At 41.6% G+C, this 26,060-nt stretch overlaps 1 pseudogene; it reads right to left on the bottom strand.

Annotated features, from left to right (window-relative positions):
• Positions 1 to 24,474, bottom strand: LOC119263589 (annotated as a pseudogene).
• Positions 24,475 to 26,060: the final 1,586 nt, after the last annotated feature.

Here is a 26,060-nt window from a genome sequence, read left to right as displayed (position 1 = left end):
CTAAGGAGTGCGTCTAGTGTCATCCAGGTTGAACATATGAAGTAAAGGAGAGCCTGTATGATGCCTGTGATGGTCACTCTCATCTGTTTCCGCAGATGAGGAGAAGACAAGGAGCTGCTGCTGTTCTTCTCCATGCTCTTTACGTGTCTCCACAGATAGAGAGTAGTCGCACAGCTCGCTGCTGACATGGCACAAAGATTGAGCAAAGTTAAACCTAATCTTATCCAGAAGTTTATCAGCACCATGTTAGACAATAAAATGCTTGTTGCAAATGTTCTGTTCTGAGTTGCGTCTGTGTTGTTGACACCTGCAGTATATTTAAAACATTCAGTAAAGAACACAGCATTATCTGAAATATTTATGATGAATCCAAACAAATTGTAGGTTTTGTCCAGGATCAAAGCAAAGTATGTGAAGACTCTAATATTCTTCTTCAACCAGATGGAAACAGAATGCTGAGCAGGAACAATCTGGCTGTAGTAGAACACATTCAACCAAAGAGAGCAAGTTACACTGGCCCTTACAGAGAATAGCACCAGATCTAGGACAATGTAAGTGAATGAAATATTTCCTACAGAAAAAGAAAAAAAGACAAAATCCCTTAAAGCCCAAAGAAGACTGCAGACGTGAAGAACAGTGTTAAATCCAAACAGCGATCCCAGTAAAACTTTAAGGGGTTGCTTCAGCCGTTCTGACCCTTGATCAGGAAATGCCATACAGTAAAGTAAATAAATGTTCAGAATGACGCTGACTACAGAGAGAGGCACAATCACTGCAGCAAAAAACATGGGACTCATTTCAATGACCAAAACTGAAGTAGTATTAGGAGACATTTTGCCTGGTTTCTACAGGTGCCTTCCTCTTGAAGCAAAAAGTGCAGAGCTAGATCAAATAGAGAAATCCTCAGGGTCAATGTCAGCCTTTTCGATTAAGTTTTCCTGAACGCCAGATGTTCGTGTGTCCATCATATATGCACTCTACTAGTAAGGAGGTGCCTCGTTCTCAATGACAACACACCCCAGATTTGGCTAATTGTTTGGTTTTCTTCAGATTTTTCAGTATGGTTCATTTCAGTGATACAAAACTTAATATTGTGGTAAGCATAAGATTCTGAGCATGCTGGTAATCAAGCTGGTAGTGAATGAGCATTGCAACAGTTTTCACACGTTGCATAGAAACATGTTTTTGTGAGTAAATCTGAGTGAGTTGGCAAAAGGTGTAAAACTATCCAACTATATTTGAACTATCCACTGTGGATAACAGGATGTCACTCATTAACTTCATGAGATTTGAGTTGGGGCTTGGTCTTCTCCACATTGGTGAAATGGCAGTGAAGAGTGAGTGGCTGCAATTCCTTTGGGTTTGTATTACTAGCAATCTCTCATAGTCCTCCCAGACTGTCAGAAATGCCACAATAGTTCTTAGATTTTCTGAAAAGCCTGAAGGAAGGTTATCTGTAAACCTCTGTTTCCTTAGCAAATACATACTAGATGCATACTAACTTACTATACTATGGTCTGGTTTGGTGTTAGTTAGCAGCTCCACTGACTTTAACCCTAAAACTGGGTTAGCAGGTGATGAAAATGACCAGGTATCTTTTATATTATATTTGAGTCAATATTTCTACATGTTTTCTGCTGCTTGGAACCTACAAACAAAAAGTATATGCAAACTCTGGAAGTAAATTGATTTTAAACAATAACAACAACTAGTACAGTGGGAAGTTTAGGAATGAGACCAGGCCAGTGCATGTCGTTAACCAAGAATTTATTTGCATCTGATTGAAAATTCTCAGAGTCTGATGTCTGCTTGCAAACAATGTCATGCAATTCCAATTTTATGAGCACACATTGTGTTTAACGGTTGGCTTATATATACCACTCATCCCAGCTGCTCATGAAAAATTTGTATGAGAGATTCATTATGGTTTCATTATGCATGAGGAAAAAACAACAGTAAATCCACACCTCCTTATTGGATGCAACACTGAGATGTAAATTTGGTGATTACATAATGTAGCTCATCTCACTGAGTTATGAAAACTTTGCAGTGTATTCGTTTTCATTGTGTATTTACAATGCAAATTGCTGACACTGCTAAGAAACACAAGTGATTTAGGATACTCTGAGTGCGCAGGACAGGACTTATTTTTTTCCCTCAAAGAGTTTCTAACATCAATGGTATATAAACCCTATTCACTACACAACGTAAATTCAAATACATGCTTAGTCCAGTCATGAAGTTCAGAACTAAAGTGAGATTTAAGAATTATGTGAACAGGGTACGTTGTGCAAATCATTGTGATTAAACTTTAAGTGAAAAGGCTTGTAGGAGGAGCTGAGTGATGCTACACACATACACAAAAAACAGGCAGTCAGTGTATGTTCACTACCTGCCTCGCTCTGGCAATTCAAAACAAAAAAATCCAGTAATCCTGTTTGAGGGTCAGTTGTGCAAACGTATGCACTCCATAAGTAAAAGACTTCAAGCTGTCATCCAAAAGAAGGAATATGCAACAAAGTTCTGACCTAAACAGCATACTAACACAAATGACAGATCCTAATGTTGCCCCTGGTTTTTGAGTACTTTATTCATCTTAGTTAAGTTTTAAATTCATTCTTTGAACAACTTTAAGTTTCAGTTAGTAAATCTGGTTGTTATTGCTGTGATGATTTTAACTTTTCTAATTTAAGGTGTAGACAAGATATTTGTATCTTGGAAAGTACAAAACAAACCATCCATCCATCCATCCATCCATCATCTTCCGCTTCTCCGGGGTTCGGGTCGCGGGGGCAGCATCCTGAGCAATGAAGCCCAGACCTCCCTATCCCCAGCCACTTCCACTAGCTCCCTGGGAGGGATTCCGAGGCGCTCCCAGGCCAGCTGGGCGATATAGTCACGCCAGCGTGTCCTGGGTCTTCCCCGGGGTCTCCTCCCCGGTGGACTTGCCTGTGACACCTCCCAAGGGAGGCGTCCAGGAGGCATCCTAACAAGATGCCCGAACCACCTCAACTGGCTCCTCTCGACGTGAAGAAGCAGCGGCTCTACTCCGAGTCCCTCTCGGATGACCGAACTTCTCACCCTATCTCTAAGGGAGAGTCCAGCCACCCTGCGGAGGAAACTCATTTCAGCCGCTTGTATTCGCGATCTCGTTCTTTCGGTCATTACCCAAAGCTCATGACCATAGGTGAGGGTGGGAACATAGATCGACCAGTAAATCGAGAGCCTTGCCTTATGGCTCAGCTCTTTCTTTACCACAACAGACCGGTAAAGAGCCCGCATCACTGCTGACCCAGCACCAATCCGCCTGTCAATCTCCCGCTCCCTTGTACCATCACTCGTGAACAAGACCCCGAGATACTTAAACTCCTCCACTTGAGGCAAGAGCTCATCCCCGACCCAGAGAGGGCTCTCCACCCTTTCCCGCGTGAGAACCATGGCCTCGGATTTGGAGGTACTGATCCTCATCCCGGCCGCTTCACACTCGGCTGCAAACCGATCCAGTGAAAGCTGAAGTTCACGGCCTGATGTCCCCAATAGGACCACATCATCTGCGAACAGCAGCGATGTGACCCTGAGGTCACCAAACCGGACACCCTCCATCCCCTGACTGCGCCTAGAAATTCTATCCATAAAAATTATGAATAGAATCGGTGACAAAGGGCAGCCCTGACGGAGTCCAACTCTCACTGGGAAAAAGTCTGACTTACTGCCGGCCATGCGAACCAAGCTCCTGCTTTGTTTGTACAGGGCCTGAATGGCTCGTAGCAAAGAGCCATGTACCCCGTACTCCCGAAGCACCTCCCACAGAATACCCCGGGGAACACAGTCGAATGCCTTCTCCAAATCCACAAAGCACATGTGGACTGGTTGGGCAAACTCCCATGAACCCTCGAGAATCCTGGAGAGGGTAAAGAGTTGGTCCAGTGTTCCACGACCAGGGCGGAACCCGCACTGCTCCTCCTGGATCCGAGGTTCGACTATAAGCCGGACTCTCTTCTCCAGTACCCTTGCATAGACCTTACCAGGGAGGCTGAGGAGTGTGATTCCCCTGTAGTTGGAACACACCCTCCGGTCCCCCTTTTTAAAAAGAGGCACCACCACCCCAGTCTGCCAATCAAGTGGCACCACCCCCGATGTCCACGCAATGTTGAAAAGGCGTGTCAGCCAAGACAGCCCCACAACATCCAGAGCCTTGAGGAACTCGGGACAGATCTCATCCACCCCTGCAGCCCTGCCGCCAAGGAGCTTTTTAACTACCTTAGCGACTTCGGCCTCAGTAATGGACAAGCCTATTCCTGTGTCCCCAGACTCTGCCTCCTCACTGGAGAACGTGTCGGTGGGATTGAGAAGGTCCTCAAAGTATTCCTTCCACCGCCCAATGACGTCTTCAGTCGAAGTCAGCAGCACACCATCTCCACTATATACAGTGCTAGTGGCACACTGCTTTCCCCTTCTGAGTCGCCTGACGGTTTGCCAGAATCTTTTCGGAGCCGACTTAAAGTCACTTTCCAAGGCCTCACCGAACTCTTCCCACACCCGGGTTTTTGCCTTGGCAACGACTGAAGCCGCAGATCGCTTGGCCTGTCGATACCTGTCAGCTGCCTCTGGTGTCCTACAGGCCAACCATGTCCGGTAGGACTCCTTCTTCAGCTTGACGGCATCTCTCACCTGGGGTGTCCACCACCGGGTTCGAGGATTACCGCCCCGACAGGCACCAACTACCTTGCGACCACAGCTACAGTCAGCCGCTTCAACAATGGAGGAGCGGAACATGGCCCATTCTGAGTCAATGTCCCCCACCTCCCCCGATATCTGGTCAAAGTTCTGACGGAGGTGTGAGTTGAAGATCAATCTGACAGGTTCTTCTGCCAGACGTTCCCAGCAAACCCTCACTATACGTTTGGGTTTGCCTGGTCTGACTGGCATCTTCCCCCACCACCTGATCCAACTCACCACCAGGTGGTGATCAGTTGACAGCTCAGCTCCTCTCTTTACCCGAGTGTCCAGTACACATGGCCGCAAGTCCGCTGACACGACTACAAAGTCAATCATTGAACTGCGGCCTAGGGTGTCCTGGTGCCATGTGCACTTATGGACATCCTTGTGTTCAAACATGGTGTTCGTTATGGACAAACTGTGGTTTGCACAGAAGTCCAAAAACTGAACACCACTCGGGTTCAGATCAGAGAGGCCATTCCTCCCAATCACACCCCTCCAGGTCTTACTGTCATTGCCCACGTGAGCGTTGAAGTCCCCCAGTAGGACAATCGAGTCTCCAGGAGGAGCACTTTCAAGCACCCCTTCCAAGGACTCTATGAAGGCTGGGTATTCTGAACTGCTGTTCGGTGCATAAGCGCAGACAACAGTCAGGACCCGTTCCCCAACCCGAAGGCGTAGGGAAGCTACCCTCTCGTCCACCGGGGAAAACCCCAACATACAGGCGCCGAGTCGAGGGGCTATGAGAAAGCCCACACCTGCCCGCCGCCTCTCACCATGGGCAACTCCAGAAAAGAAAAAAGTCCAGCCCCTCTCTAGGAGATTGGACCCAGAGCCCAAGCTGTGTGTTGAGGTGAGCCCGACTATATCTAGCCGGTATCTCTCGACCTCGCGCACCAACTCAGGCTCCTTCCCCGCCAGTGAGGTAACGTTCCAAGTTCCAAAAGCCAGTTTCAGCAACCGAGGATCAGAACGCCAAGGCCCACGCCTTCGGACACTGCCCGATCCATAATGCACCGCACCCCTACTACTGCCCCTCCCATCGGTGGTGGGTCGATGGGAGGGGGACTCATGTAGCTCCTTCGGGCTGGGCCCGGCCGGGCACCATGAGTGAATGCCCGGCCACCAGACGCTCGCTGGCGAGCCCCTCCCCCAGGCCTGGCTCCAGGGTGGGGCCCCGGTAACCCTGATCCGGGCAGGGTACACGAGTCCTGCTTTGTTGTCCTCATAGGGGTGGTTATGGATCACACTTTGTCTGGCCTGTCACCTAGGACCAGTTTGCCATGGGAGACCCTACCAGGAGCTTTTGCTCCAGACAACATAGCTCCTAGGGTCCTTCAAGCACACAAACCTCTCCACCACGATAAGGTGGTGATCCATGGAGAGGCAAAACAAACCAGACATGTTATATTCAGAAAGTGCCCCAAAGCAGCTTTGGAGAACTGCAGCTTGTAATTGGAAAAAGTTATTTTCTGTAATCTCAGTGGGAGATTAATCAAAAGCAATATGAAAAAAAGAAAACCATAAAGCACTAGATCACGTGTGCCTTGCACTCCTTCTACCTAGAATCAGTAATGACTGGTAGTCACTCTTGTCACAAGTATGAAAATGATCTGTAACGTCCTATATCAGCTTCCATGTGGATTTACATTGGAAATTGATCAGATCTGACAAAATGGTTGAAGGATTTTACTGCACATATGGGCTAATCGCCTCAGTCCGTAGCCAGCCCTATGCACAACCGCCTGATTTGTTAATGTGCTCACCATGCTTAACAAAGAAAGGAGCAATGAGTGAAATGAAGTGGTGATGTGCAGGGTTGAAACACTACAGCAGATACTGAACCTTTTTGTATACAAATCTAAGCACCTCTGCTTAGTGCATACTTTATTTGTACAATGATACCACCCAGTGGCAATGATTATCAAATATGTTTCGATAACATTTTTTACTGCACAAAAATATATAAAACAAAATATCCACTCTATCCCTATGTTCTGTGATGCTTTGAGTGACTTATATTCAGAATGCCTGATGAAGCATAAACAGAAAGTTTAAATGGTAATAACATCCTAGCATGATAGAATCTATAAATTGTTCTGATTTTGTCTTGAGATGCTTGAATAGTTTTGTGCCAAAGTTTGTAATCTTCAATAGAAACCTGAACCTGCATGATGTTTTTAAGAGTCTACACCACTTACTTGAACTTTAACTTTATTCATATTGAGAGCCAGAACTGCAAAGTGTGTCCCAATTCATAGCAAAGGTTAATGTAGAAATGCATTAAATCACTTAACTTCTAATGACCCTGGTATATTCAACATTTTTTGTTTGTTAGTGCCAAGCTAGCAGGGATACCTTATACACTATATTGGATTTTGATGTGGTAACAGATACGCAAATAATGTATTCTTTAATTTGTAAGTTGCTGTATTAGTTTAAGTCCTTTAATGGCTCAAAGTCTGTCTTTTGTGGAGAATCAGACTGTTAATTAGCTTTGTGCTGACCTGCTCATCCTGCTCTTTAAAGAGCATAATATATCTGGATATAAAGAGAATGAAAAGTCTTAACCAGTTAAATAGAATCTATTACCAGCAACCAATGATGTTCAACTCGATGTTAGTCATCTGGTTGAATTTTATGGGCATGTATTTTAAAGATTCTTATTCTTACCATACTTTCATCTTCACTAAGCTGTAGCTACAGTTGCCACCTGCACTTTGTCCTGGAGTATCTGAAAATACTGTATGAGACCTAAAATGCTACCCAGATACCAAAAGGTAAGCACACTTTATTAATTTGCTAAAAATTGTAATCAATGGCATTTCCCTTCCCAATTGGATATTTCAGTCGTACTCTTTGACACTTAACAGGTCATGTGAAAAACAGGGCAAATTAGTTTTACAGCTTTCGAAAAATACTGTACTTGAATGCATTTTAGCTACTAAACATGTCTCTGCATTAATCATGTGTTAAACATTCAAAGCCACTCAGGTTTTATACAACTTTTCTGGACTGCCCTCGTTGCCAGAGGTGGGTAACAATGCATCAAAATTTGTTTAACCCCTTAAATGGCCAGGACCTCCTGGCAACCCCAAAGTTTTATTACACACTTCTAAGAATAGCTTAGCCAGTTTGCACTGAAGTACCTGTAGTTACTAAATACAAAACTTTAGTATGTAATGAGGTGGGAATTAAAGGGTTAATATGCAAAGTCATTAAAAGTGTTTGTGACCCTGAATATTAGTGGTTCATATTTTGTGTAAGTTAAAGGAATTTAACCCTTATGTTTTTTATTCTTTCATTTGGATTGCCATGAATTTCCAAAGGGAGCCAGGCACTTTTCCTTAAGTGTAAGCCAGTGATTAAGTGTTGGTGATTAAGCCTATTCCTTTCTTGTTTGAAAGGATTAGCCTTAATCCCTATCCAGGAAACCAATCTTATGATTTTTGTAGTGAAAACCTGCTATATTATGAATTTCAAAATTAACATGCAAAGAAAGTCAAACATATCTGCTTCTTCCACTGTTCTTCCAATGTAGAACACAAAACCTAAGAATAGTACATATACTATTAGGCACAATTTGCCTCATAATATCTAATGAAATCACACAGGAAAAATGAGAATATGGGCTTCTGTCCACTCTCAGAGTTGATGATTGTTCCAAGAGACAGTAATGGCATATTTGCATGATCTGTCAATTATGGCAAAAAAAAAAAAAAAATCACACTACTTGTCTAACCAAAACAAGGTGTTCATAAAATTTACTCATTATTTTCATTAAAAGCTGGAATGTTCTCATTTTCTCTGCAGACTTAATTATCTAATAGTGATGCAACCTTGTGAAAAAGCATACCTATGTGCATGAGTGTTATACGTGAAGTGCATAGAGAATACTAAAAGTATTTTTTATTTCATGTATTTCATTGAAATACACCCAAAATACCTCTCCATGGATCACCACCTTATCATGGTGGAGGGGTTTGCGTGCTTGAATGATCCTAGAAGCTATGGTGTCTGGAGCAAAAGCTCCTGATAGGGTCTCCCATGGCAAACTGGTCCTAGGTGACAGGTCAGACAAAGTGTGATCCAAAATTCCCCCTATGAAAATAATTAAAAAACAGGACTTGAGTACCCTGCCCGGAACAGGGTTCCCGGGGCCCCACCCTGGAGCCAGGCCTGGGGGAGGGGCTCACCAGCGAGTGTCTGGCAAAAAAGTGCAACAATTTTTTTTACTCATGATGCCCGGCTGGGCCCAGCCGAAGAGGTTACATGAGTCCCCTCTCCCATCGACCCAACACCAATGGGAAGGGCAGTAGTAGGGGTTCGGTGCTTTGTGGATCGGGCAGTGTCCGAAGGCGTGGGCCTTGGCGTTCTGATCCTCGGTTGCTGAAACTGGCTTTTGAAACTTGGAATGTTACCTCACTGGCGGGGAAGGAGCCTGAGTTGGTGCGCGAGGTTGAGAGATACTGGCTAGATACAGTCGGGCTCACCTCAACACACAGCTTGGGCTCTGGGTCCAATCTCATTGAGAGGGGCTGGACTTTATTCTTTTCTGAGGTTGCCCATGGTGAGAGGCGGCGGGCAGGTGTGGGCTTTCTCATAGCCCCTCGACTCGGCGCCTGTATGTTGGGGTTTTCTCTGGTGGACGAGAGGGTAGTTTCCCTACGCCTTCGGGTTGGGGAACGGGTCCTGACTGCTGTCTGTGCTTATACCCAGCCTTCGTAGAGTCCTTGGGAAGGACGCTTGAAAGTGCTCCTCCTGGAGACTCTATTGTCCTACTGGGGGACTTCAACGCTCACGTGGGCAATGACAGTGCGACCTGGAGGGGTGTGATTGGGAGGAATGGCCTCTCTGATCTGAACCCGAGTGGTGTTCAGTTTTTGGACTTCTGTGCAAACCACAGTTTGTCCATCACGAACACCATGTTTGAACACAAGGATGTCCATAAGTGCACATGGCACCAGGACACCCTAGGCCACAGTTCAATGATTGACTTTGTAGTCGTGTCATCGGACTTGCGGCCATGTGTTTTGGACACTCGGGTAAAGAGAGGAGCTGAGCTGTCAACTGATCACCACCTGGTGGTGAGTTGGATCAGGTAGTGGGGGAAGATGCCGGGCAAACCCAAACGTATAGTGAGGATTTGCTGGGAACGTCTGGCTGAAGAACCTGTCAGATTGATCTTCAACTCACACTTCCATCAGAATTTTGACCAGATATCGGGGGAGGTGGGGGACATTGACTCAGAATGGGCCACGTTCTGCTCCTCCATTGTTGAAGTGGCTGACTGTAGCTGTGGCCGCAAGGTAGTTGGTGCCTGTCGGGGTGGTAATACTCGAACCCGGTGGTGGACACCCCAGGTGAGAGACGCCGTCAAGCTGAAGAAGGAGTCCTATCGGGCATGGTTGGCCTGTGGGACACCAGAGGCAGCTGACAGGTATCGACAGGCCAAGCGATCTGCGGCTTCAGTCGTCGCCAAAGTAAAAGCCCAGGTGTGGGAGGAGTTTGGTGAGGCCTTGGAAAGTGACTAAGTCGGCTCCGAAAAGATTCTGGCAAACCATCAGGCAACTCAGAAGGGGAAAGCAGTGCGCCACTAGCACTGTATATAGTGGAGATGGTGTGCTGCTGACTTCGACTGAAGACGTCATTGGGCGGTGCAAGGGATACTTTGAGGACCTTCTCAATCCCACCGACACGTTCTCCAGTGAGGAGGCAGAGTCTGGAGACAGGGGAATAGGCTCGTCCATTACTGAGGCTGAAGTCATTAAGGTAGTTAAAAAGCTCCTTGGTGGCAAGGCTCCAGGGGTGGATGAGATCCGTTCCGAGTTCCTCAAGGCTCTGGATGTTGTGGGGCTGTCTTGGCTGACACGCCTTTTCAACATTGCGTGGACATCGGTCACGAGAATCGAACCCAGGCCCTCCTCACTGTGAGGCTCAATACGTCAATACACACACAATAAATAACACTGAAGTGTAACAGTAGACTTACATAGTATACTTATAATATATTTCAAGTGTAATAACAGTTATGTCCCATACACATGCCATCATACACATATGAACTTAAGTGACATCCCATTCTTAATCCATAGCCCCTCCTTTGCAGCTATAAACTCTTCTGGGAAGGCTTTCCACAAGGTTTAGGAGTGTATTCATGAGAATTTTTGACCATTCTTCAAAAAGCGCATTTGTGGGTCAGACACTGATGTTGGACAAAAAGGCCTGGCTCGCAGTCTCTGCTTTAATTCATCCCAAAGGTGTTCTATCGGGCTGAGGTCAGGACTCTGTGCAGCCAGTCAAGTTCTTCCACACCAAACTCGCTCATCCATGTCTTTATGGACCTTGCTTTGTGCACTGGTGTGCAGTCATGTTGGAACAGGAAGGGGCCAAACTGTTCCCACAAAGTTGGGAGCATGAAATTGTCTACAATCTCTTGGTCTGCTGAAGCATTAAGAGTTCCTTTCACTGGAACTAAGGGGCCGAGCCCAAATCAAGTACCGTTCTCCTGGCAATCGCCAAACCCAGACTCATCCATCGAATTGCCAGACGGAGAAGCGTGATTCGTCACTCCAGAGAACATGTCTCCCCACTGCTCTAGAGTCCAGTGGCGGTGCTTTACACCACTGCATTCAACGCTTTGCGTTGCGCTTGGTGATGTAATGCTTGGATGCAGCTGCTTGGCCATGGAAACCCATTCCATGAAGCTCTCTGCGCTGTTCTTGAGCTAACCTGAAGGCTACATGAAGTTTGGAGGTCTGTAGTGATTGACTCTGCAGAAAGTTGGCGACCTCTGTGCACTACGTGCCCTTTGCTAACCCCGCTGTTATTTTATGTGGCCTACCACTTCATGGCTGAGTTGCTGTCATTCCCAATCGCTTCCACTCTGTTATAATACCACTGAAAGTTCAACTGAGGAATATTTAGTAGCAAGGAAATTTCACAACTGGACTTGTTGCACAGGTGGCATCCTATCACTGTACCACGCTGGAATTCACTGAGCTCCTGAGAGCGACCCATTCTTTCACAAATGTTTGTAGAAGCAGTCTGCATGCCTAGGTGCTTGGTTTTACCTGTGGCAATGGAAGTAATTGGAACACCTGAATTCAATGATTTGGATGGCTGACAATACTTTTGGCAATATAGTGTATACAGTGGGTTGCAAAAGTATTCATACCCCTTGAACTTTTCCATATTTTGTCACATTACAACCACAAACATAAATATATTTCACTGGAATTTAATGTGAAAGACCAACACAAAGTGGTATACAATAGTGAAGTGGAAAGAAAATTATACATGAATCAAAACATTTTTTACAAATAAAAAACTAATAAGTGCGACGTGCAAAAGTATTCAGCCCCCCTGAGTCAATACTTTGTGGAGCCACCTTTTGCTGCAATTACAGCTGCAAGTCTTTTAGGGTATGTCTCCACCAGCTTTGCACATCTAGTGACTGAAATTCTTGCCCATTCCTCCTTGCAAAACAGCTCAAGCTCAGTCAGATTGGATGGAGAGCGTTTGTGAACAGCAGTTTTGAGATCTTGCCACAAATTCTCAATTGGGTTTAGGTCTGGACTCTGACTGGGCCATTCTAACACATGAATATTCTTTTTTTTAAACCACTCCATTGTAGCTCTGGCTTTATGTTTAGGGTCGTTGTCCTGCTGGAAGGTGAACCTCTGCCCCAGTCTCAAATCTTTTGCTGACTCCAACAGGTTTTCTTCCAAGATTGCCCTGTATTTGGCTCCATCCATCTTCCCATCAACTTTGACCAACTTCCCGGTCCCTGCTGAAGAGAAGCACCCCCAGAGCATGATGCTGCCACCACCATATTTGACAGTGGGGATGGTGTTTTCAGAGTGATGTGCAGTGTTATTTCTCCGCCACGCATAGCGTTTTGCATTGTGGCCAAAAAGTTCTATTTTGGTCTCGTCTGACCAAAGCACCTTCTTCCACATGTTTGCTGTGTCCTCAACATGGCTTCTGGCAAACTGCAAACGGGACTTCTTATGGTTTTCTTTTAACAATGGCTTTCTCCTTGCCACTCTTCCATAAAGACCACATTTGTGTAGTGCACGACTAATTGTTGTCCTGTGGACAGTTTCCCCCACCTGAGCTGTGGCTCTCTGCATTTCATCCAGAGTCACCATGGGCCTCTTGGCTGCCTTTCTGATCAGTGATCTCCTTGTTCGGCCTGTAAGTTTAGGTGGACGGCCTTGTCTTGGCAGGTTTACTGTGGTGCCATACTCTTTCCATTTCCGGATGATGGATTGAACAGTGCTCCGTGAGATGTTCAAAGCTTGGGAAATCTTTTTATAACCTAAGCCTGCTTTAAACTTCTCCAAAACCATATTCCTAACCTGTCTGGTGTGTTCTTTGGACTTCATGATGCTGTTTGCTCCCCAATATTCTCTTAACCAACATCTGAGGCCATCACGGAGCAGCTGTATTTGTACTGAGATTAGATTACACACAGGTGGACCCTTTTGAGTCATTAGCAGTCATCAGGCAACTTCTGAATGCAATTGGTTGCACTCAGGGAAAAGGGGGCTGAATATTTTTGCACGTCGCACTTATTAGTTTTTTATTTGTAAAAAATGTTTTGATTCATGTATAATTTTCTTTCCACTTCACAATTGTATACCACTTTGTGTTGGTCTTTCACATTAAATTCCAGTGAAATATATTTATGTTTGTGGTTGTAATGTGACAAAATATGGAAAAGTTCAAGGGGTATGAATACTTTTGCAACCCACTGTATCTCTAAAATGGCAACCTTACAGGAGAAGGCAAACACATTATTTACTTTGAATACAAGCTAATGTAAAGAGTCTTATTCCAAGTAACTATGGATCATTTCTCCTGGTCCACTCATCATGAAATTTTCACACAATGTAAAGAGTCGCCACTGTGGTCATATATAAAACAAGATATAGTGATTTGGGGATTAGCTAAGGCCAAAATAAAGACATTACAGTACCTAAAAAAAGAAAAAAGGGACAAAAGAGCAAGGTAGAAAGGTTGCCAACACTAAGTCACAACTCATATTTGCATTCTGTTAAATAGATGAGAAATATCTGGCATAGCATTTAGTATGATGTCACAGACATGCTGCTTAAACTTTCAGCACCTCCAGCGTAAAATGTTTTTCTGCATCTCTCACTCTGGGGATTTGTCACAACATTGGAAGAGAGAAGGAGAAAGAAGCGCAAACATACCATGCAAAGTGACCCGTACTTCCTGGGACATAAATTAGAAGGAGAATCACCCTTTGCCTTCAACTTCAATCCTGGAATGCTGCCATGCAAGTCTTAAACTGTGTGTGGCATGATACTGGATCACTCTTCAGGAAGAAAAGCCTTCAGTTCTAGGAGAGGAATGAAGGAGTTGGACAACAGTATGTACGGGAAGATTATTTTTGAATCACGTTGCATACTGAATTATTATCCTTGAATATGGAAACGTTATGAAGAGCATCACTTCCACCTGGTTTTATAAAATGTTCTCTGGCTGTTATTTGATCATATAGAGCAATTAGCAGATCTAGTGATGGCTGCAAAGTACCCATATGGAAACAACACAGTGTTTACCAGCATCTTTGAGGATGTTTTGAAAAGTTCCAAATGAAATATGTTGATCGCTTTCATAGCTGACACATATTGCTATGCATCATCTGTGGTTAAGCTACTTCAGGCTCCTTTGTCATGTAGTGTTTCTGTTATTTTGTCCTCTCACTGTGCATTTATGTTTAGGTTTGTGTTTATTCATATTAGATTCATAGGGACAATGCACAATGCGCTTTTGTAAATTCTTAGTTACAATGACATGTTTTGTTAAGACTAAAAAAATATTTAGTTGAGCTAACATGAGTTGTACTTAGAAGTACAACTAGTCTTAACAAACAAACACACATTTTCTGAACCACTTATTCTTCTGGGTCACGGGGGGAGTTGGAGCCTTCCCCAGCAGTCATTGGGTAGAAGGCAGGATACACCCTGGACAGGTCACCAGCCCATCGTAGGGCAGACAGACAGACACATATAGTGTTCAAAATAATAGCAGTGTGTTCAAAAACATGACTTAAGCACAAAATCTTTACAATAGTTTTTATTTCCATGCATTGGGAACATTGCACACTGTTTTCTAAATCAAAACATGAAGAGAAAAATATATAATTTTGAACTACTTTACAAAAAATAACAAAAAATGAACATTAGGATGTTCAAAAAATAGCAGTGTCTGCATTTGTCTTTACAAACTCAAAATAGCATTCCTGTGAATAACCTGATATTTAGTTGTACAGCCACAGTTTTGTAGAACTGCTTCACATCTATGTTGCATAGAGTCAACCAACTTCTGGCACCTGTCAACTGGTATTCCAGTCCAGGATACTTTGACTACATCCCACAATTCATTTGCATTTCTTGGTTTTGTCTCAAAAACGGCATTTTTGATGTCACCCCACAAGTGTTCTATCGGATTAAGGTCCGGGGATTGGGCTGGCCTCTCCATAATTTCAATTTTGTTGACTGGAACCAAGAATTTGCTCGTTTACTGGTGTGTTTAGGGTCGTTATCTTGTTGAAACACCCATTTCAAGAGCATTTCCTCTTCAGCATAAGGCAACATGGCCTCTTCCAAGTATTTTGACATATGCAAATTGGCCCATGATCTCTGGTATGTGGTAAATACGCACGGCACCATAGTAAGAGAAAAACATACCCATATCATGATGCTTGCACCACCATGCTTCACTGTCTTCAGAGTGTACTGTGACTTGAATTCAGAGATGGGGGGTCGTCTGACGAACTGTCTGCGGTCCTTGGACCCAAAAAGAACAATTTTACTTTCAGTCCACAAAATGTTTCTCCATTTCTCTTTAGGCCAGTCGATGTGTTCTTTGGCAAATTGTATCCGCTTCAGTACATGTCTTTTTTTCAACAGTGGGACTTTGCAGGGACTTTTGCTAATAGATTAGCTTCACACAGGCGTCTTCTGTCACAGGTAACTTGAAACTGTCTTTGATCATCCTGGAGCTGATCATTGGCTGAGCCTTTGCCATTCTGGCTATTCTTCGATCCATTCGAATGGTAGTCTTCCGTTTTCTTCCACGTCTCTCTGGTTTAGCATTCCGTTCTAAAGCACTGGAGATCATTTTAGCTGAACAGTCTATCATTGTCTGCACTTCTTTATGAGTTTTACCCTCTCCAATCAACCTTTTAATCAAAGTACACTGTTCTTCTCAACAATGTCTCAAACGACCCATATTTCTCAGGCTTTCAAGGAGAATCGCATGTACAACATGTGCTGGCTTCATCCTTAAATAAGGGCCACCTGATTCACACCTGTTTCCTCACAGAATGATTGACCTCACTAATTGAACTCTGCACTGCTATTATTTTGAACACACCCCTTTCACTTAATTATTCAAATACACAGACTCAAGAGCATGCATATCATGAATGCTGAGTCTGTTGTTTTTCTAAGAATCTACTGCAACAACTGGTAAATTGTTTGTCATGTGGTAATATAATTTATACCAAAAACAGTGATTAATCTGGTTAGTCATATTGGACTGCTACTATTTTGAACACAACTCACACACATTCACACCTAGGGGCAATTTAGCATGTCCAACTGGCCTGACTGCATGTCTTTGGACTGTGGGAACAAACCAGGGCACCCGGAGGAAGCCCACACAGACACAGGGAGAACATGCAAACTCCACTCAGAGAGGACCCTGGTCACCCAGCCGGTAGGCCCTTTTTGCTGTGAGGCGGTGTGTGTGTGCTCCCTAGTGTGTATGTGGTGTTTCATGTCACGGATGGGTTAATTGCGGAAGTGAAATTTCCCTGTTTGTGGGTTTTAAAAAAAGTGTCACTTAAACAATCTTGTTCACTAAACAAAGCTTTTTTGAAGTTGAGTTAACTGAAAATACTCATTACAAATCAGTACTAAGTACTGATAATATATATCATCAAACTTACAGAACACAGTGTCAAACTCTACAGTAAAACTATCAATTTATAAAGAAATAGAAGTAGTACAACACAGATGAGCATTCAATAATCTGCCACAGGTCTAATATAATAATGTCATACATTAAGTCACTATGTATTGTATTGTATTGTATCTTGTAAATTTAACAATTATTAAAGCTCACCTGTATTCACCGATGAACTGATTACACCAGAAAGCCTTATGAAACAATTGATTTAACTGTCTATACAACATATACAGAACTTAAAATTCTGACAAAATAAGGGAAATAATAATTACATAAGAAACAATTACAATGGTGTTTGCCAAAAAAATACAAACAAAATCAGTGAACGCAGTAAATCGCTGTACTTGATTATACATATATACTCACTTAATTATCTACAGCTACCTTGTATTTATGCTCATTTTCCATTTATTCAGGTCCATTTAATGTATATGTGCTTTGTCATTCTGCAATTGCAGATTGTAGTTGATCGGTTTCTCTGCGTAATTCGTTAACCCTTTCACCTCGTTCATCAATGATCAGGACCCCAAGTAGGACAACCACTGACCAGGAATTAATATTATTTTATTCTCAGCACAGCAGTGACACTGGTATGGTGGTATGTGTGGTACTAATACTACTGTATCAGACACAGCAATGTTTTAAACACCTCAGCGTCAATAGTTCTCTTATTCTTCAAATCTTCTGTTAAGTCACCTTAAATGTCAATATTTTTATTCAGTATGTCATGGCACAGAAAATGCATAAAAGCAAACTTCAGCTTCAAGAATGACACAATATGTTTATTTTAAAAGTTAAGAAAGAGAAATACAATCTGTGCTACAGATTTTCCAAATGCACGCTACACTCCATCCACCGCCCTACCTGTTATGATATAAGCCTGCACCCTCCAGAAGAAAACATTTTAAAAAGTTACAGAACTGCTCTTTCTCAATGGTTATTACAGTCAGTCAATAATCAGTCATGAGAGAGGGAAATAAAGACATATTTGTGGTGACATTTTGTTAAAATTAAAAAAACTGAAGTCAGTCAAAGACAAGACATATTTATTTGGGGCTATAAAATAATAACTTACTGTTCTTTTAAACTCATCTGATTGAAGTATTGAATCTGGTCTGTGGCGTGTGAAGCCTTAGACTGCTAGGCAGCAAGCTAACAACTCACATATCACAGAACCTAGTTAGTTTCTTCTTTTCTGTCACTACAACACCAGACACTCGACCTCTCATGCTCAGATTTGAGCCTTTATTAGTCGTGGGTTAGCATAAGTTAGCCAGAACTGAACCAGTCTTCCAGCAGAGCTGTTAACTTGGCCTACTAACATTAGCTAAGCTTGCACAAACAGGTTAACATTAACCAGCTAGTTAACTAATTCCACCAAGTATACACACCAGTTCGTTAAAAGGGAATATAAATTTGAAACCATTCCACAAGCTCCAAATGGTATTTTTCTTTTAAAAAGTTTTATCTCATTATTTTGTGAGAGCAAACACTCATCTAACTCACTAGCCTGACTCACTAGCCTAGCTAACGTTAGCTAGCTACCACAGCAGATAATGGCGAGCTAACGCTAACTGACTGTTAGCAAGTGATGCTCATTTTTATTTAATATATGAAGAGCTCAACACTGACAAATCACAGGATTGGTCTGAGTAAATGTCTATCTGAAAAACTGCTCGTATGTAAAATAAAACAAGCATTTACTTACCAGAGGCGCTTTGAAGCCTTCCGTAGTTTACAGAAGCTGCACTGTGGCGCGCTTCCTGTCTCCGCGGAAGGCTCAGACCTCAATACGGGTAAAATCTGCTTAAATACGGGTTCAATCTGTCTTAATACGGGTACAATCTGCCTAAATATGGGTACAATATGCCTTAATACAGGTACAATCTGTCTTAATACGGGTACAATCTGCCTAAATACGGGTACAATCTGTCTTAATATGAGTACAATCTGCCTTAATACGGGTACAATCTGCCTAATACGGGTACAATCTGTCTTAATATGGGTACAATCTGCCTTAATACGGGTACAATCTGTCTTAATATGAGTACAATCTGCCTTAATATGGGTACAATCTGCCTTAATATGGGTACAATCTGTTTTAATATGAGTACAATCTGCCTTAATATGGGTACAATCTGCTTTAATACGGGTACAATGTGTCTTAATATGGGTACAATCTGCCTTGGTACAGATAAAATCTGGCCTAGCTGTCAAACCTGTACCTGTCCCAATTCTTAGCCGACACACACAAACACTCACACACACACACACACACACACACACACACACACACACACACACACACACACACACACACACATTTCGTATGTGTTTGGCTCTGTGTTGACTCTGCCTTAGTTGGACGCTACTGGGTCAGTTTGCTCAACAACAGAACCGCCAAAGCGCTACAGCTCATGGAAAAACATTACATCAACTTAAAATTGTCTGTTCATGCAGCATGTCTCCTATGAGGCACTCTGGAAGTACATGTTATTCAGTCATCATGAGAAGTTGTAATTGATTTTTTTACAGTGCATATAAAATAAAGCAATGCCAGCTTTTAAAATATTTTTTTAAACATGGTTAAATTAAATTAGCAGAAAAAGAGCCAAATGTAGATCATTCAGTTCTATGTACAAGCAGCTCAATCCAAACTGAAAAGGCTGCCTGTCCAAAGGTTGCCTTCATCTTAGGTGTCACAATATCTCCTCTTGTCATTGATCTGGTGGATCTGTTTTCAAACAATTTCTGTGCAGAGAAAAATTGACCAGTTCACTATTGCAACATATATTACCTTTTTGGATTGTTTTAAATGTAAGACTGGATCAATTAGAAAACCAGTATCATTCCACTCTGATGCCACTTTTCCTTGCTACAGACTAGAGTAGGGAGCTATCTGATGATCTTTAGGTAAACACACACACACACACACACACATATATACATATATATACATATATGTGTGTGTGTGTGTGTGTGTGTGTGTGTGTGTGTGTGTGTGTGTGTGTGTGTGTGTGTGTGTGCCCCTTAAATTGCCAAGGCCTGCCAGCAAAAGCTTTACTACACAGTCCTATAATCTAGTCTATAATGATAAGCTTTAGTATGTCATAAGCCTAGGATTTTAAGGGCTTAAGGTGAAGACAAGAATCAAGAAGCCACTGTGTAACATGAACCATCACTACTTGCTTGCAGTATGATCTGCATACATTTGCATCTCTATAAACTGTGAGCAGATAAAGATACAGCATATCTCTACTGACTTGAATAACCTCTACCGGAAATTGCTTATGACCTTCAGTTTAGTAGATGCTAAAGGTCAAATTCAGATTATTCAGCCATACTGATGAACTGACCATCACCTACTGTAACAGCCAATGCTACTAATATGTACTGTAAGTCCTGTAATCTGATTGTAAGAGAAGCACCTTTGCCGTAAAATCTGTGAAACTCATTTCAGTAGAGAAAACATGGCATCCACTGGCATTAAGAGCCGGGTTTGTGGGATGCGGAAACTGTTTACCTCCTGCTCAGATTTCTTCCTCAGTGTTCAGAATTTCCTGATGTAGCTCTTACAAAAATACAATTTCCATTATGTGTGTATTTACAATGCAAATAGCACATGCTGTTAAATTCACACTGCAGACTGTGTTCAGTATCTTGGGATAACAGTGTTTAAATGCTCATAAAGTCAAACCGTGACAGAACATTCGGTGCACATGCAGTAGCACTTGAACATGAACCACATTTCCAACAAAAACAGTAATGTAGCTTGGCGTAATGTGCTGTGTTTCTCATTTACAGTACATTTCAGAAGCTACGTAATCACTCATGTATTTTGCTGGCCAAAGCACGCAGAGCTGAGAGAGGTTCATGTGAACGTGTGAAATGCGTAAGATATGTATGAAGTTTATGTGTAAGGCGTGACCACAAAATGTAGTAGAACAGCTCTGCCTGCAGAGGTCGCCAGAGAGCTCATTTTGAATAATGCACTGAAAACTGCTATACTGTAAAGAAAAAAGATAAGATTTAGATTTAAATGTGGTTGATCTGCTTTACCAGCTAATTGTACACTTGAATGTGTCTCTTAAGCAGCTCTAAAATACTACAGTAATGACAAATAGTATTGTTTCGTTCAAGCATTGAAATGTGAAATGTTTTTTTTTCTGCAAAATACAGGATAACACTACTTTGATTACAGTGTAGGCAGCAGTGTAATTACAGTAAACTAACTACTGAGTAAAGACTAGTAACATTTTTTGAAATATGTAAATAACAGAAATAGAACATGTGACATTTTTGTAAGATCATATAAGCATAGTATGTCATTGTTGGATGCCCTGTATTTAAAATGAAGGGGTCACTAAAACATAAATACAACATAGTTTGACTTTTTGATGTAAAAGTTTGTACAAAAATAAAATAACTGCTAATCCAAAAAAGGTGGGATAGTTCATATATAGTTCATATGTAGGGGCTCAAATAACTTACTAACCAAATAAATACATAAATGAATAAAGTAAGCTGAAACATTTTGTCTTCAAACCTCTTCTACAACTTTTTCAGTATGAGTGAAGATGCAAATCTCAGTGTGAATTTGAGGGAATAGTGACTGGTTGAAATTTATATTTAAATTTATGGTCTCTTTGTGTCCTATTAGGGATTTGCATTCAGTTTATTTCTTGCTACAGTGTCTCTTTTCTTTTTTGGCCAACCAAAACTGGTCCTGTGAGACAAGCATCCTAAAGCAAGTACATGTCCCAAATGTTACCCCCTTACTACCCCCAGGCCTGTTCCTCCCGCAACTTGTGATGGGCTGACTGCCCATATCTGTTAGCCCATCAAAAGTTGTGGCTTGTCTTGTTTGTTTGTTCATTTTAATGTGGCTTGCACCAGTTTTTCAGACTTCAGACATGTATAACACGCTGCTGTAACAGCTTTTTCATACTCCAAAACTGAAACGCAGTTATAACTCAGTTATTCATTAGTTAGTTTAGTGTAGTTATGCTGTAATAAGGACACTGTAAAGCATATTGTTGCCAGAACAAGCCTGGCAAAGCATTTTATATTACTATAGTCTGTGCACATTACACCTCATTTAGTGTAGTATCTCCTTCTTCTGGGAGTTACTAACAATGTTCTTAACTTTTAATGCAATTTAATGTAAAAAATATTTTATTTAAAGTCATTTTGGAGCATTTTTATTTACCAGTTTACCACGAAATATTCACACAATGTAAATGTAAAGAACAGCTGCTGTGTTCAAATGAAGTAGAATAAAAAATTGAAAAAATTATTTATATATATATATATATATATATATATATATATATATATATATATTTTTTTTTTTTTTTTTTTTTTTTTACAGTGACAACAAAAATCACTCTTTTTAATGTAACATAGCTTTTATCATAGAAATATTGTATGGTAAATTGGAAATGTAACAGCACACAGCCTGCATTCTTATACACAAAAAACCTGCTTAATTGAAAAGTTACTGCAAGCAATCATAACTGAAAAGTACACTACTTACATCCAGGGGTGGGAAAAGTACAGAGAAACTGCTTAAGTGAAAGTGAAAGTATAAGTGCATCATCAAAATCTTACTCAATGCATTTGAGTGAAAGGTGCAAAGCATGAATATGTAAATGCAGGTATATAAAGTGTAAAGTAAGTGTTCTAACAAATGAATAAAGAGTTTCTGTGTTTAGTGGTGTGTGATACTGTGACTATAGTCAGCCGTACTGGTCTTCACACAAACACAGATTAGCATAGTCAAGCGCAGTGGGCATTTTATAATGATATTTATTTGATTGTATGTCTTAATGAAAAGAATAGATTCAAATGCAGACTAACCCAACTGACTGGGAAGAGAAAAATGAAAAATCTCCTGCCTCTGAGGTTCAAAACAAACACTTTGTGGGTCAAAATTAAAGTGTGACAAGTAAAAAAATATGATTTCTTTGGGAAATGGAGTAAAGGTATTCACCTGTGTCCCTATATGAATCCCAGCAAGGCTTCACATTTACATAAAAAAATAACATGCAATTACAATTAAATGTTCATGTTTTTCAATGGATAAGCATCTTCTTAACAGCATAATGCTTTACATTTATACTTTGTGGCGCAGATGGATTTGAACAGGGGTTTGATTGCTTTAGTCTGCTTTTGTCATTGGTTTTTCAAATGCCTTGCATATGTTTGAACGATGCTGCCAAAAAAGTGTAGCTACAAGCTCCAGAAGCACAGAGTGCACGACATCATGAAGAGTAATGCAAAACACACATGAACATGACATGAGCCGTTACTGTATGGAATATATTAAGTATGAGAAGTGTGTGATCTCAGCGATGAGACTTACAGAACATTGTATTGTAGCTATTGCTACCATCGCTGTTGTCAGTTACTGAGATTATAAGTAGAAGTCGGTTACTTTTCCCAACCTGTGTGGGACAAATGTGCACCAGGTTGTGCATGTTTAAAATATGTGCTCTGATGTTCATGCTCACATGCTTATTTAAATTTATTTAAAGGTCTAAGATCTTTTCCAAATATCTGCTGAACACTGGATCTTGGCAGCAAGTGTATAAATGACTAGTCTTGGCTGTAGTGCAGTAGATTCATTTTGCTCCAAACATATAGTAATTTGACTGTAAATAAGCACAAGAACTATAAGAGAAGAACATTGGGCCTTTGGACAAACAGGTATGCACATGTTCAAAGAAAGAAAGAAAAAAAAAAACAAAAAAAAAACAACCTTTGTTTGGGTTGCCACAAGTTGCAGAAATACTCCTCATTATCCTTTGACCTTTTTGCTTATGTCAATCAAGTAAATAAATGAGAATTGCTTCCCAAACACTGATTGCACGCTGGCAAAAATATTGACTGACCAATACCCATGTTAATGGCTGTCCCAAAAGAGTACAATAAAATAACGGTACAAAGAATGTGCTCATGCAGCTTGAACTGTAGAGGGATTAGAAACGAAAGAATTTAATTAGCCACTATTGAAGCTGAGCAGAGGAAGTAAAGTAGAGCTTGTATGATGCCTGTGATGGTCACCCTCATCTGTTTCTGCAGATGAGCCGAGAAGGAGCTGCTGCTCTCCTGCATGCTCTTCATGTGTCTCCACAGGTAAAGAACAGTCACACAGCTTGATGCCAACATCACACAAAGAATGAGCAAAAAATAAACTAATCTTAACCAGAAATCTAATAACAATGCTTTGAACAGTACCTCCATATATGGGTCAGTGGTATTATGTATTGTATTTATGAAGACAGTGTTGTTGTCAGTACTGCTTTCAAAGTTTTTAACAAGATGTGCAATGGCTACAGTGAAGCCATACAGAAAGAACATGCTGTCCATGATCAGAGCAGAGTATATGAAGACTTTGATGTTCTTCCTCAGCCAGATGAAGGAAGGATGCTGAGCAGGAACAATCTAACAGTAGTAGAACACATTCAGCCAGAGGTGATACTGGTCCTCATGATGAACAGCATGACTGCTGTTCCAACATTGTAAACCAATGAATTTGATGACATGGAGTCAGAGACAACTCAGAGTCAGAGACAGAAGGGTGATGACATGAAGAGCAATGTGGCTTCCAACAAGCGATCCCTACAAAACGTTAAGAGGTTGTTTGAGCCGCTCTGTTCCTTGCTATGGAAAGACCATGCAGAAAACAAAAAAGATGCTCATGAGCATGCAGGCAACAGAGACAGCAATGTTCACAGAAGCAAAAACAAAAAAGTAATTTCAGCAGGGTCAGTTTGAGAATCATTAGGAGCCATTTTGCTTGCCTCGTCTTTGTGAACTGCTGATGTCTGCCATATATGCTGAGCATGGGTGAGAAGGTGCCTCCCTCTTCATCTGTCACTCCCTCAGAAAAAGCAGCTGTGTGTAGGCCCTGGAGTGTTGGCAGCTTATTATGGGGGTATGTAAGATTAGTGAAGCTGGATTCACTTTCACTTTGCTACCACATATTGTGCACCAATGAACCAAAACATTATGAACACTCATAAATGAAGTAAGTACCTTTGATTGTCATAACAACCATGCATATCAAGATCTGGGATATATTAGATGGTAAGTGAACAGTAGTAGACATTTTGGACTTGGGAGAAAAGTGCAGTTGTGAAGACCTGAGCAACTTTACAAGAGACAAATCATTATATTCAGATGACGAGGCTGAAGTATCTCTGAAACTGCAAGGCTTTTGGGGTGCTCCTAGTGAGCAGTGGTGAATAACAATAGTCTGAGAAGAGACAACCCATGAACTTGCAACAGTATATTGGGTGCATAAGACTCATCGATACATGAGAGCAATGAAGTGCCCTGCCACACTGCACATTTTGGCCTATATTTATCAAGCGTGTGAGAGTAACAACACTGTCTTAAGATCAAGGCACATCAATCCATGTCGTCTTATTCAGTGCCACGGAAGAGGCATAAATTAAATCAGCATGTTTTACTCTGAAAGTTTGACAAATGTGGTCCATTGTTCAGGAATGGTTTGAGAAACATGACAAAGAGTTCACGATGATGTCTGCCATCCAAATTCCCCAGATCTCAATCTGATCAAGCATCTTGGTACCAAATACCACAGGGGCACCTTCAGAGGTCTTGTGGAGTCCATTCCTTGGCAGGTGTTTTGGTAGCTTGAGGAGGACAATGAGCATATTAGCAGGTGGTCATAATGTTTTTGATGTTCCACTACTACCAATACAAATAGAGGGTCAGTTTATGTATTTTTTTTTATCTGACAGTGTGTCAAGCTGGACACCAAAAGGATTAACAGGCATATATTGAACCTTTTTGGGAGGTCCCTCAGTTAAACTATGCATGTTTTCTTCAATAAAGTTAAGGGAATAGATCTCAAGGGAAACTTATATGATTGTGCACATTTACAGAAACTATCTGTATCAAGTATATTAAAAATGGTATTACCTTGTAATAAACCAGACTTCCTTACTCCAACAGTCTGACAAGTTCTTTTTCACTTTATTTACTTCAAAGTCTCCCTTGTATTGTAATTGCTGTAGCCAACTTATGTCCCTAAAATACTGTTCCTAATTGGTTTCTCTAAGCTGATATAGCTCTTATTTCTATCTTGCATGCAAACAATAAGCACACAATCTGGATCATTGTTCTAGAAAATGCCAGAGGGAGCTTCAGCCATTCAACTCAAACATGGTGATGAATCTGTTGAATTTCACAATTTGAAGACAAAATGTACTGCATTCCAGCTGTTACAGTGTTTAAGGCAAAAGGTGATCAAACCCCTATTATTTCTTTTAGTGTATGTTGCATCATGTGGTCTGCCTCCT

The sequence above is a fragment of the Pygocentrus nattereri genome, chromosome 6, assembly GCF_015220715.1.
Source record: "Pygocentrus nattereri isolate fPygNat1 chromosome 6, fPygNat1.pri, whole genome shotgun sequence".
In the NCBI taxonomy this organism is placed as follows: domain Eukaryota; kingdom Metazoa; phylum Chordata; class Actinopteri; order Characiformes; family Serrasalmidae; genus Pygocentrus; species Pygocentrus nattereri.
The sequence above is the reverse complement of the archived record's forward strand: the minus strand, read 5'-3'. Positions and strand labels throughout refer to the sequence as shown.